Source organism: Rhamphochromis sp. 'chilingali' (assembly GCF_963969265.1).
Source record: "Rhamphochromis sp. 'chilingali' genome assembly, chromosome: 6".
In the NCBI taxonomy this organism is placed as follows: Eukaryota; Metazoa; Chordata; class Actinopteri; order Cichliformes; family Cichlidae; genus Rhamphochromis; species Rhamphochromis sp. 'chilingali'.
Window position 1 is genome coordinate 9,381,635 of NC_137933.1, and position 13,934 is coordinate 9,395,568.

The following is a 13,934-nucleotide window of genomic DNA, read 5'->3' on the forward strand; positions in this document are numbered from 1 at the left end:
ATACCAAACCACCACATTCAAGTTTAGATAAGCTGCACGGATACTCTGAGCTCCCCATGGATGAGAGCACATAATCTACAACTCAAACAAGTTTTGGCCTTTTACATTTTACAATTTCACTCTGTTTGTTTGAAGCCAGAGTCAGTGCAGAACAGATACTGATAAATTGAGACTCTCCACTTGAGCTCTCCACTCACAAACACACTTTGGTACACCACATTCATCACTGCAGACATGGCACCAATTGTTTAGCAAGAGTAATTCATTCAACAGAATGTCAAAACAAGGGCAGGGCAGTTAAGCTGCAAGAAGTTCAACAATTTGAACACCGGTGTAAAAGTTTCACTCTGTGTCTGCAATAGCTGCTCTTCCAGGCAATATCCTTCCCCTTTGGATTTGGAAACGGGATCAATTGTCTTGCAAAGTTCGAGTTCAAATCAAATCAAAAAGTCTTTTGTATTTTTGTAGACTTAGATCTGCCTAAGGCTATATCTGCCTTCAGTTGTATATGTGTCACTTGCGATTTCTCGACAGTTTGTACCGCATTCATTTAAAAATGATGGAAAAACTGCATATCACGCACATTATAATACATTGTCCACCATTCTAAAAACACAGTGCACACAGGGGAATTAACTTTCTACAAAGAAAAAGGGAGAATTAAGATGAAGGTAGGGGTGGTCTGTGACTTGCTTTAATTTTGAAGGATTTGTACTGATTTGTTCACACTGTACTTGTGGGTGCAGTTAAAAATTATTATTACAAATGAGAGACAGATTAAAAATACTTTCTATCTTATACACCTTATTACTATATTATCAGCTACCAGATATTAATACACAAGAAAAATCTATTACTTGATAACTTAGAGTACGGCTAACTCTTTTCTGTCAGCTCCAGCTGTGAGAAGAAGTGCTGTCACTTCAATAATTTTTCACCCCAAGAGAATCTCCGCAGCCAAAGAAGGAAGATGTACAGTGAATCATGTCCAACACATGAAATCTGTCTCGCTGTCCCTGAGGAGAGCTTAGACAAGATGAAGGGAAATATGTGAAGCAAACTGCACACTACTGTGGCAGTTTGAAAGACGGCGCACATCTGACAGCAGGTCAGAATAATTCATGTTTTATCATGGCGAGACAAAGGGAGAATAACAGATGAGACCATTGGCTACTCTCCACAAAGTTTTTACAATATTCTTGTTTCTCTCTGAGATTATCAAGACAAACAACTGTCTTAGTTCTCGACTGGAATTTCATGCCAAGTAATTTAAATTTGCAAGGACCCAGTGGGGCAAGTAAAATGTAGATTTTAAGAGCCAGAGCTACATTTTTTCTGTTCATTTAGCACTGAGTAAAAAAAGTCAAAGATTTTGTCGCTCTAATCAGAATGCAAAAGTTCAAGATAAAATATATATCTTTTAAGCTGGAGGCGGGCAGGGCTAAAACTGAATCAAGCTGTAAGTCAAGACAACTAGATGAGAGATAACTGAATTTTGGAGGTTATTTACGTCACAGCTTCATAATGTACATATTAACATTTAAGGGACATAAGCTATAGCTGATTTATTTGTGCAGCGATTTTGTTTGACAATATATTCTGTAACGTTAAGTTTACACATTTGGAAAGAGTGGCAGCACTCGGGCCCACACAAACAGTTCACAGGAACACAAATCATTCATTTTTACAGTCTGTTTTCACCATCATCTACTAGCAAGTTCTAACACTGAGATGATGGCAAGATGGATGGTGACAAATTCACCGTCTCGGGAATGTTGCTGATTTGTATATTGCCAGTGTTGTGATAAAATTATTGTAATTTGGAAGCTTATGTCTTCTATGTTGTGAGATGCGATCATTCATGTGCTATGTGCTGAGGTGGGGATTTTTTATGTTCTCAAACTGAGCTCCCTGTTGGAGCTCAGTCTGGGGGGAGTTGTTTTTTTCTCCTCGTATTTCCTCCTGTTGTGCATTTTCTATGGTTTCGGTTCGGGTCGCTGCTAGTGTGGTCAACCGGCCAGTGCTACCTAGCCTGTCCTGTCTCCCCAATGTGAGGTTTGTGTATTGTATGTATGGTCGGCAAGGTATCATCTATCTTAATTGCCCCTTGGGGATAAATAACGTTTTTTTTACTTGACTTTGAAAAGAATGGAGCGTGCATTTGTTCAGACGTGGGTTGTTTGCTGTGCTGTTGCTTAGTCTCACCTCCAGGAGTCAAGATATTTCTGCTGCCATTTTACGTGAAAGGCAGATAGGTGCGTGACAGACAGTCAAGGATTATGTGAAAAGTCTTTAACTCTACTGTTTTTGTTCATTCAAAACAGACTCATTTTGAGTAACAGCCTGTAATAAAAGAGGCAACCAGCTGGCAAAGAGAATGGAAAAGCCAGATATTGCCTGCAAAGGGGGGGGGGGAACACGACCAAAAATGAAAGCAACTGTAATATTGTAAATTCTGCTGCAGGTTAGAAACAATGTCAGTGCAAAAAAAAAAAAAATCAAACAAACAAAAAAATAAAGGATGCATCATTAGTTGTCAGCTGTATATGATGCATGTGGATTCAGGTGAGCTCAGACTGTTATGAAATATGTAAACCATGGAAATGACGACCATGTCGAGGAAGAACAAAGAAAAATGTCGGGACTCTGAACTAAACTAAACTTTAAAGGAGGAGGATGATAGAGGAGAAGCTAAGCCATGGCCTGCAGCCAACCTTACTGTCTTTAAAGATGAAGGTGACGTTGCCCTTCGGTCTGAGACCCAGATGAAAGAAGCATTCGGGCGCCGAGAAAGCTCAGTTGGGAAAAATATCCTCTTCACGTTAACTGTCACAGCTATCACAGCTGTCAGTTGTCATAATTATCACAGAGGCCTTGAACCAGTTGCCATAAGTTGATATGAGGTTTTCTATGTCAGACATATTCAATATGAGGCCTATGCTACGAGGGTTGAGTAGGTAGATATGTATTTTAAAAATTTAATTATTATTAAAATTATTTCTTTAAAAAACACTCAGAGCTGTAGTTTTATACCGTAGCCGACATCTTCCCCATGTGTTTAAAAATGTTTTATTATGTTATTTATATAATGGCAACAAAGTTGAGGGTAATATTAGTGGTTAAGCTAAGTTACAGCTAGCCATAGTCCTCCACGCCTTAGAGCACTTTTAGCTAGTTGCTAGTAAGAAAGCAGCTGTTGGGTCATACGTCTTTGCCATTATATATATTTTTTTCATTTATTCTTTAATAAAAATAAACCCCTTTGAGATAACAGAGTAAACATTATGGACAACAATAAATGATTAAGTAATCACGGTCAGATATTTTGCTAGCAACAACATTAGCAATCCATCTAGCCATTCTCTGGTAGGTTACCAAGGGGACACTCTAAGCAGCTCTGTGAGCAAATCTGTGAGAATGTTTTGCCCATTAAAACATTTTTTAGACTCACCTATTTTTAATGCAGCTACTCACACCGCCTAGGTGAAGTCGCTGACAAATGGCATTTCGAACCAAGCATGGATATTGAAGGAAAGATGACAAGCATTCTGCCACAGCTGTCACACTGTCTTCGTTGCTCAGCTGTAGGCAGAGACCAAGCTATCATCACCACCGATGATCGTTCACGTGGAATTTTGGTTTAAGACAAGTTGATGTTTACTCCGCACGTATTTGAGGCAATCAGAGCAGTACTTGAAGGAAATATCTCTTATCTCAAAATAGCAGCTGTGCTGGAAGTTGTCTAGACATTCCTGAGAAGATGACCTTGGACTTTTATGGACCTGTTATCAGAGCCTGTAATCAGGACTTTTAATTTGGGGTTTTGATTTTGCATCTTCTACTTAGGGCTTAGGGGTTAATTGGCATGGAAAGTTTAATGCTGAGAAAAGAAACTCACTTTTACAAACCTGAATACTGGGAATAAAAGCTAAACACACTGCCAGCATCAGGCTCTTGTTTTCATATAAAACAATGGCCAGTTGTACACTCCTAGCATCCAGTGATGCCTTAATGCACTGATTGTAACCTGGATGTATTGTTTTAGCATAACCATAGAAAAAATGCATAATTGTTGGCCCCATTTGCCAGAGCCACGGGAGTAACAAAACGTTTTTATAAAATATGCAGTCAAACCCCAGGTGCTACAGTTACATGGTGTGTGTATAAAATGGAACCACAACTGTATACAAAGCCAATGAGACACACCTGAAGATCCACTGAGCACTCAAACAGCCCAACTGGATGTCTAAAGATACTTAGCTGAAGGGCTGACATGGAAAGAAATATAAGTGACAAAACGTGGACAGACAGCTATAAAGAGTGGAGATGAAGGTGGAGGCAGAGGACAAAGAGGCTGCTACTTGTAGCAGTACAGTATTAGTACAAGACACGAAGAAAGGGATCACAAGACAAACTAAAAGTTAAAGAAATTCCATTGTTTCTCATTTTGCAGTCTTATGTTCCTTGATGTTTGCCCGGGCTGTTGATATGGAGCTCAGTAGATGATAATCTAGTTTTCATCTGCAGAACTGAAAGTAATCAAAATGACCTAAGAACAAAGGAAAATGCTCAGAGAATGCATATAAATATATTCTCAATCTTCTTGTGTTCCTTGATCCTGACGTTTCTATCACTTGGTAGCTCATGTTTTGTCCGTTTATGCCTAATCCTTGTTCCAGTAGCTCACTTATTGTCAGATTGGACCCCACCTGGAGTTTAGATGCCAGTGGTGGCAGAGATGAAGCAGGTGGAGACTTGGACAAGGACCTCGCTCTGGCCAGAATGAGATGGAGATGGAGAAGAGGTGGGTTTGGACGAATGACAGAAGAGCTAATATTTAAAGCACACAGGACAGAGGCTGACTGGCTCGCAGAGGGCTGGCAAGAAAGTGATAACGACAGAATAGAGTTTGACAGAGCATTGTCCTCAGACTTCTTAGGCTCATTTTTAAGGATAACATGGGTTAAACATGTCTATGGATCAAATCCTTATGAAATTATACAAAATTTTGAAATGTATGCCTTTTAGACAATCCTGTTAATAAACGCCAGCATCCCTCAACAAAACAACATGAAACAACACATGAGGGTCACTTCCTGTCTCAGTAATTTCACTCTGACTTAATAAGGAGACATACAAAAAAAGAAATGGCGTTCTTCTGTTAAGCCATAGTCTTTCTTTCACTTACTTCATAAAATGGTCAATTTATTCACTTTATTTGCCTGTTTTCTTGTTTAACATCCCAGCCATGCACAGAACCAGGTCCAAAAAGAAATTGTACTCCCACTCTGGTGTGGAAGCATTCAAACAGCCTGCACAGATCCCTGCTCCAAACACGATCCAGCTCCTTCAGGATGAACTAGAACGCCAACTGTGAGGCTGGCTTTAATGTGCAACATCACTGTCCACCCTAACTAATGCTTCTGGGACCGACTGGGAGTAAATCCCTACCGCCAAGATCAAAAATCCTTCAGAAAGCCTTTTCAGAGGAATGCAGGCTGTTGTGGCAGGATAGGGATGCTTCCTCGCTGTGTTTGAAAAGTACATCCACCACACAGGCACAGTCATTTTGTACTATTTAGCGTACTTAATATTGTCACTGGAAAAACAATGGCGAGTCATTCCACCAGTCATATGTCATTGTATATGCATTTGCACAATCGCAGTACAATAAATAAATAAATCATCAGAAAGAAGGCCGCACAATGCGCTATACAGCATCTGAGTGAATTGCGTGTATCGGCTTTCGCCATGTTTCCCTCCGTCAGAGCAGTTCAATTCTTCTGTAAGGTCTGGCATCTCAAGCTGGAGAGCTCATTCTTATTGACAGTCAGAGCAGCTTCATTTGAGCACATCTCACTGCCAAGCTCAGCAGTTCAGCCCAGATGGCATCAAATATACTGCTTAAAGTCATCATTCACTTTAATGTTGTAGCTGCCTGGCTGGGAGAAGGCTCCTTCTCTCTGGCTTATTCTGGACACTAAAAAAGTTACCTGTGTTTCCCCACTGACTCACAACAAACTGCTCTGTATTCTCAACCAAGGCCGAAGGACAGGAACACTCACCTCCAAACCGAACAAAGAACAGTCGACTTTCTAGGAGGCAATTCTGTTACGGAGTATAGCATGGTGGGAAAGGACGGAGAGAAACACCCCCCCCCCCCCTAAGTTTTGTTGGTTTTGTTTTTGAGTTTGTTTTGGATTAATTGCATGTTTTTGTGTTTATTTACGGTTGTTGCACCTGTGTGGGAGGGGAGATTTTACTCTAGCCCAGCTGCCAGTGAGGCGGAGTTGAATACAGGGAGCGGCTGATTGGAGTTCCTCTTTATAAAGGGGAGAGGAAGCAGGAAGTGTGGTTGTTGTTTTTAGTAGGACCTCGGTGAAGCAGGAGAGCCCCGGAGATCCAGGACAAAGTGTGCGCATTTTTAATAGAAAGGATTTTTTTTTAGCCTGGCCTGGTTTTTGCTTTTAACGAAACGGAGGACGTGGAAAGGAGGACGTATTCCTATGGAGCTGTGAGAGGACGTGCTGGAAAAGAGAGGACGTGCTGGAAAAAAAGGGACGTGTTGGAAAAGAGGAAAACGAGCACTAGACTGGAGACCTCCTGCGCCCCGATAAGAAGAACTGGACCAGCTCGGGGAAGTTTAACTGCCGGGAGGTAATGTGGAGACCCAGCCTCGAACAAAGTTAAAGCCTGAAAAGGTGGGTGGCAAACCTGTTTTAGGGAGCTGCAGGATTGATACGTGTTGGTTGCGTGTTCGTGCAGTGACCCTCTCTCCCCTGTTTGTAACTAGGCGAAGAACTCGGACCGCGGTGGTCTTTGGGCTTTGGATCCCTGGCCGGGGTTGTCTTCAGCCGGTAGTTTGCCTAGAGGAAGAACAAATAAATTTTGTGTAACCCATTGCAGTGTGTGCGTGGTGGTTTGTTGCTGGTCCCTACTAGAATTCCTATTCTTTTTGCACGGAGGCTCTCTTAACAGACCTCCCGTAACATTTGGCGTTTGTCGACAGGATTTGTGACCAGTATACAAACCTACCTGCCTTAGACTGATTAATATGGCGGATGAGTTATCTGAAACCAGGAATATGGCGTCACCATTTTTTATCGGTGCGCCCTGGGTACCAAAATTTTGTGGGCTTAATACGAATTATGAAGATTGGGAGAGTCAAATTAGCGCAATGCTCCGTGCTCAAAAGTGGTCGATAGAACAGCAATGTGATTTTGTATTGAGTGCATTAGGAGGAGAATCACGACGTGAAATTCTTATTCTGGAACAAGCGGAGCGGGATACGCCAGATAAAATCTTTCTTCAGCTTAAAGAACTGTATGGGGACAAAACAGCTGTGGGTACCCTGCGTGCCATGTTTTATGAATGTAGACAAAGGACAGAAGAGCCTATTAGAAAGTTCACGTTACGCTTAAGGGAGTTGGGCCATCGCCTGCAGACAAAAGAGCCACAAGGGTTTCGGCGGGCTGACCTGCACCTGCGTGATCAGTTTGTCTTGGGTCTTAGGGAGGGTGAGATACAGCGTGATCTGCGGCGTTTATTAAGGCACGATCCTGACCTCTCATTTGAACAGGTGCGTAAAGAGGCTCTGCAATTGGAAGCGGATGCGCCGTATGGCGTACATGAGGACTCCGCTTGTGCTGTAGTAAGAGGGGATTTAAAGTGGCAGGATACTCTGAATTGGAGAGATAAGTTTAAAGTGGAGATCCTTGCAGAAATGAAGGAGCAAATTATGGATCTCAAAAATACTCTTCAGGAGGAGCTGAGGGAATTTGTCCGACCAGCACCAATGCCACGGACGTTTTCAGCTCCTAGAGGTGAGCGAGAAAGGTGGAACCTTAGTTCCCCTCAATATAGGGGAGGTGTTGAAGTGTCCGAGCCACCCCCGGTGACAAAGCAAACCCCACGGTTAGTGGAGCGACCACGGCACAAGTGGGATGAGCATGGGCAGCCTATTTGTAGTAGGTGTGGAGTTAGTGGACACATGGCAAGAGAGTGTCGGGGCACTTCATCTCAGATGGCTTTAAACGAGTAAATCCAGTCGCTATGGGCCAGGTGATTGGAAAGGATGATAGTGGTCCAACTCAGTTAAACCACCCTCAATTTTTAGGGGCATGCCGTCAAGTAGAAGTATTCATTGATGGTAAAGAAGTGACATTTTTGCTGGATACTGGGTCTAATGTAACATTAATGCCACAAGCCTGTTTTAGGAGATTGTTTGGTGAACAGGAGCCGGGGAAAGAGAGTGATCTTAATTGGCTAAAGCTGAAGGCCGCGAATGGATTGGCTATTCCTTACGTGGGCTATGTGTTAGCTGAAGTACAGGTGGGAGACATTACCCTGAAAGATATGGGAATTGTGACTTCAAAGGACGACCCCAATAATTCTAATGCATTACCTATATTAGGTATGAACATCATCGTTCCATGTTGGGATGTGTTTTTTTTGAAACCTCAGACGCAGACCCAGACCTGGCCTGTTGGCTCGACTGTAGACGCTCAACAAGCGTGGGCATCTGCTTTTCAGGACTGTCAAAGAATTCAGGCAGCTGTCCCCGTACCACAAGTAGGGACCCTGCGACCTGCTTACCGCCACCCGGTGAAGATCCCTGAGCACAGTGAGCAGGTGATTTGGGCTAGGGCCCCACAGACACTGAGGAAAGGACAATGTATCTTGGTGGAGCCATTGGAAGGGCCTAGTACAGTTGCCGTTGCTCGATCGCTAGGAACTGTCTATAGAGGCCGGGTCCCCATCAAAGTAAGGAATCTCAATCCTTTTCCTATTACGTTACGACGTTATGAGGCCCTGGCTACATTCTCCACGGAAAATGTCGACATTCAGGAACCTTTTGAAGTCACGTTTGAGCAAACCAGGCCAGGCATCGTTGAAGTGGGCGTATCCCAGGTGAGCTCGGAACCATCTGGTAAAGCTCCTCACATTGAAGTTATGACACAAGGGCGGTCGAATCTATCTATGGAGGAGCAGGAAAAGTTAAATGGTCTCTTGAGGAAGTGGGGCGATGTGTTTGCTGCCGACGAAGAGGATTATGGCCACACAGATGTAATTACGCACTCTATTCCGACAGGTATGGCACCTCCTATTAGAGAGCGGTATAGGCCAATCCCCCCTAAAATGTATCAGGAAGTGCGAGAATTGCTGAATAATATGATTCGATCAGGGGTGGTGCGAGAGAGTACAAGTCCCTGGGCAGCACCCATTGTCCTGGTAAGGAATAAGAATGGGGAATTGAGATTTTGTGTGGATTACCGCAAGTTGAATGCAGTGACACATAAAGACGCCCATCCATTACCTAGAATTGAAGAGACCTTGACGATGCTGACTAAATCAAAATACTACTCCACCCTTGATCTAGCAAGTGGGTATTGGCAAGTGAAAGTTTCTGAAGCTGACAGGGAAAAAACTGCATTTTGTACTCCTTTTGGCTTGTATGAGTTTGAAAGAATGCCTTTTGGATTGTGTAATGCTCCAGCAACATTTCAAAGGTTGATGCAGAGTTGTTTGGGAAGTCAAATCACAGAGTCCGCTTTTGTCTATCTGGATGATGTGATAGTATATTCACCGGATTTTGACAGCCACCTAGAACATCTGCAGGCAGTGTTTGCAAGATTGAAGAGCTATGGGCTGAAGTTGCGACCTGATAAATGTGTTCTTTTCCAGCAACAGGTGAAGTTCCTGGGTCACCTGGTGAACAGTGAGGGTGTGGCTCCGGACCCTGATAAGATTGCCGCTGTACAGAAGTGGCCGGCCCCGCAGACTATTCATCAGGTGCGTTCCTTCTTGGGCTTTGCCGGTTATTATCGGCAGTTCATTGCAGGGTTTGCGGGTGTTGCTAGGCCTCTTAACTCGCTGCTAGTGGGAGTACCGAAGAATAAAAAACAGAATATCCCCATAAATTGGGATGAGGATTGTCAGCAGTCCTTTGATCTTCTGAAGCAGAAATTGCTCGAGGCTCCTATTTTAGCTTTTGCTGATTTCAGATTACCCTTCCGGCTTTATACGGATGCCAGTAAAGTGGGCCTTGGTGCAGTACTGTCTCAAGTACAAGATGGGAAGGAATGTGTGATAGCCTATGCTAGCAGAAGCTTAGCACCCGCCGAAAGGGATGATGCAAACTATAGCTCCTTTAAACTGGACCTGCTCGCTTTGAAGTGGGCGGTGACTGAGAAATTTAAAGATTATCTATGGGGGTCTCTGTTCACAGTTTATACTGATAATAATCCATTGGTCCATTTATCGACTGCAAAAGTGGGCGCAGTGGAACAACGGTGGGTAGCCCAGCTCGCAAATTATCAATTTGATATTAAGTATCGGCCTGGCCAGGAAAATGTGAATGCTGATGTTCTGTCTAGAATGCCATTGCAGGTGCAACCCCAGGATTTGGTGCCTCCACAGAGGGTGGACGAAAAAGCATGGGTTCAGGCTGTGAACATCGATTGGGATCCAGGATGCTGGCAAGGCTTACAAGAGCAGGACCCCACGCTGCATAGAGTGAGATACTACATGGCCCGAGGAAAGATGCCATCTGGGGAGGAAAGACTCCAGGAGCCTACTGCAGTCTTAAACTACATGAAACAATGGTCACGGCTGGAGTTGTTGGAGGGTGTTCTGGTCCGCAGGGGGGTGGATTCCAACACCTGTGAGGCGTACTACCAAATCCTTGTTCCTTTGGAGGAACAGCAACCAACATGGAAGGCTTTCCATGAAAGGAATGGTCATTTGGGGGTGGCAAAGACACTTTCGATGCTGCGCCGTAGTTTTTATTGGCTTCAAATGGAGAAGAGAGTGCGGGACTGGACAACATCCTGTGAACGGTGTGTACGTCATAAAGGTCGTGGTGACGGTCAGGCCCCACTTAGTCCTGTTCTTACACACGCACCTCTCCAAACCGTGGCAGTTGATTTCCTGACATTAGGTAGACCGGCAGACTCATACCAGTACATTTTGGTCGCCACTGATTTGTTTACAAAGTATGCTTGGGCAATACCTACCAGGGACCAGACCGCTGCAACTACAGCGAAGATGTTGTTGAAACATATTATTCAGCCAATTGGATGCCCAGAACAACTGCACTCGGATCAAGGTGCTAATTTCGAGTCCGCCCTCATAAAGGAGCTCTGTCAGTATTATAATTGTCGGAAAAGTCGAACTACTGCCTATCATCCTCAGGGAAATGGGGCCTGTGAACGTTTCAATCAGACATTAATAAATATGCTGTCCACCCTAGAGGAAGAGAGGCGGACTCGGTGGGTACAATGTTTGCCCGAACTGCTCCAGGCTTATAATAACTCTGTCCATGCGTCTATAGGTTACACCCCCCATTACCTGATGTTTGGGTGGAATGCTCGTCTGCCAGGCGAGCTGTTTATGGGGACGAAGAGACCCATGGAGTCAACCACGACGCAGGAGTGGGTGAGGAGACATCATGAGCGCTTGAGGCTGGCATACCAGATGGTGGAAAAGAGCAGCCAGAAGGCTGCAGGCCGGATGAAGGACAGGTATGATGTTGGGGCTAGGGCAGCACCATTGCTCCCGGGGGAAAGGGTTCTAGTCCATACGACAAGAAGGGACGGACAGGGTAAACTGGCAGCACACTGGGAGGAAGAGATCCAAATTGTAGTTGGCCAGCCAAACCCTATGAACCCAGTCTACAGGGTTCGGCCAGAAGGTAAAGATGGGCCTGTTAGAGTGGTCCATCGTAATCGCCTGCGCATATGTACTTTCTTGCCTTCCGTCAATGATAAAACAGGAGGTGGCGCCTTAGAACCAGGAACGGCAGCTGCGCATGATATAGCGACAGCCTCAGACCAGTGGTTACTTCTATGGAGTATGGCACAGCAGATGCCAGGGCCAGGTCACTATCCGTCCTCCAACAAGTCCGCCCCTGCAACTCAGGAGGGTTTAAGGAGATCTGCCCGTGAAAATCTCGGGAAGCCCCCACCTCGATATACTTAGTAGAGTGCCCGAGGACGGGCTAGGAAAAAGTTGGGGTGGGTGTTACGGAGTATAGCATGGTGGGAAAGGACGGAGAGGAAACCCCCCCCCCCCCCTAAGTTTTGTTGGTTTTGTTTTTGAGTTTGTTTTGGATTAATTGCATGTTTTTGTGTTTATTTACGGTTGTTGCACCTGTGTGGGAGGGGAGATTTTACTCTAGCCCAGCTGCCAGTGAGGCGGAGTTGAATACAGGGAGCGGCTGATTGGAGTTCCTCTTTATAAAGGGGAGAGGAAGCAGGAAGTGTGGTTGTTGTTTTTAGTAGGACCTCGGTGAAGCAGGAGAGCCCCGGAGATCCAGGACAAAGTGTGCGCATTTTTAATAGAAAGGATTTTTTTTTAGCCTGGCCTGGTTTTTGCTTTTAACGAAACGGAGGACGTGGAAAGGAGGACGTATTCCTATGGAGCTGTGAGAGGACGTGCTGGAAAAGAGAGGACGTGCTGGAAAAAAAGGGACGTGTTGGAAAAGAGGAAAACGAGCACTAGACTGGAGACCTCCTGCGCCCCGATAAGAAGAACTGGACCAGCTCGGGGAAGTTTAACTGCCGGGAGGTAATGTGGAGACCCAGCCTCGAACAAAGTTAAAGCCTGAAAAGGTGGGTGGCAAACCTGTTTTAGGGAGCTGCAGGATTGATACGTGTTGGTTGCGTGTTCGTGCAGTGACCCTCTCTCCCCTGTTTGTAACTAGGCGAAGAACTCGGACCGCGGTGGTCTTTGGGCTTTGGATCCCTGGCCGGGGTTGTCTTCAGCCGGTAGTTTGCCTAGAGGAAGAACAAATAAATTTTGTGTAACCCATTGCAGTGTGTGCGTGGTGGTTTGTTGCTGGTCCCTACTAGAATTCCTATTCTTTTTGCACGGAGGCTCTCTTAACAGACCTCCCGTAACAATTCTGCATGTTTGCCCGATATATGGTCAGCAGAAATAACCAGTTGCCCACTGAAAGCTGTCGTGCCCCCTTTGGAGATACACAATGGTTGTTGTTTTTTTTTAGAGAAAGGTCTTCCCAACTTTTTGTCTTGTTCAAATACAGTACTTAGTCCATCTTTATTCTCTAGTAGTTAAAGACTTCAGCTTGTATGAAAAAAGAAAAAAAATCCACAACCTTGGATCTAATTCTTAGAAAAACACTTTTCCATTCTTTCAAAATACTTCAGCTTGTTTTGACCTTGAACTTCATGGCAGCTCTTTTGTTCACGGAAAAATGTGGCGTGCACTTTCTTACAATGCCTTGTAAGACGCACTGCAGCCTCATGAAGGTGTGATATTAGCAGCGTGTGTGACTCAGAGAGATAATCCTCTCTCTGAAGTGATGATTCATCTGGATGTGGGGGGCTTAAAGAAAGAGGGGGAGAGAGAGAGAGAGTGCTGGAGTGTCCCCGCAGGGTTTAAAAAGATGTAGGAAAAGAGACCAAACACACCTGCAGTTTGACTTCACTTCCTTCTAATCACTCAGCGTCTGCACCTGGAAACTCAGAATGAAAGAACGCAATTGAACCAAGAGATTGAAAACTAAAATGAAATCCTTTGTGTAATATGCATTTCACACTGGCAAATTTTAGGAATCTCAATATCCTTGCCTGTTTTTCACCTGGCCTCTTCGACAGCTCTGTGATCGCTACGTCATGAAAACTCGTAAGGCTGACCAGCTCTTGCCTATCCCAGACTGAGAGCTATCTTCCCAAACAAATCCATTTTTAAACAGAAGAAAAAAGATATATAATGTATTTAAATGGATATTGTGGCTGGTAATTTCAGCCTGCCTCTTTAAATTATCACTGCAGTGGGCAAATCTATTTTAATTCCCCGTGTCTATGACCTTCCCTCCATAAGATCTCCAATCCAATTTACTTAAAAGCTCTAAAGAAACAGACAATACAGTGGTCCAATGAAAATGCTAAGGTGGGTCACCTGCATTATCG

At 44.4% G+C, this 13,934-nt stretch overlaps 1 long non-coding RNA gene across 5 annotated transcripts; it reads left to right on the forward strand.

The window, feature by feature from the left end:
- Positions 1-6,120: 6,120 nt before the first annotated feature.
- LOC308398955 lies at positions 6,121-12,890 on the forward strand. 5 transcript variants are annotated; one of them, XR_013972041.1, is made up of 4 exons: positions 6,121-6,701; positions 9,685-9,792; positions 11,333-11,522; positions 12,359-12,890. It is a non-coding gene; the product is annotated as an uncharacterized lncRNA (long non-coding RNA). The 5 variants fall into 5 exon arrangements; XR_013972042.1 differs by having other exon boundaries at positions 9,691-9,792; XR_013972043.1 differs by having other exon boundaries at positions 6,121-6,657.
- Positions 12,891-13,934: the final 1,044 nt, after the last annotated feature.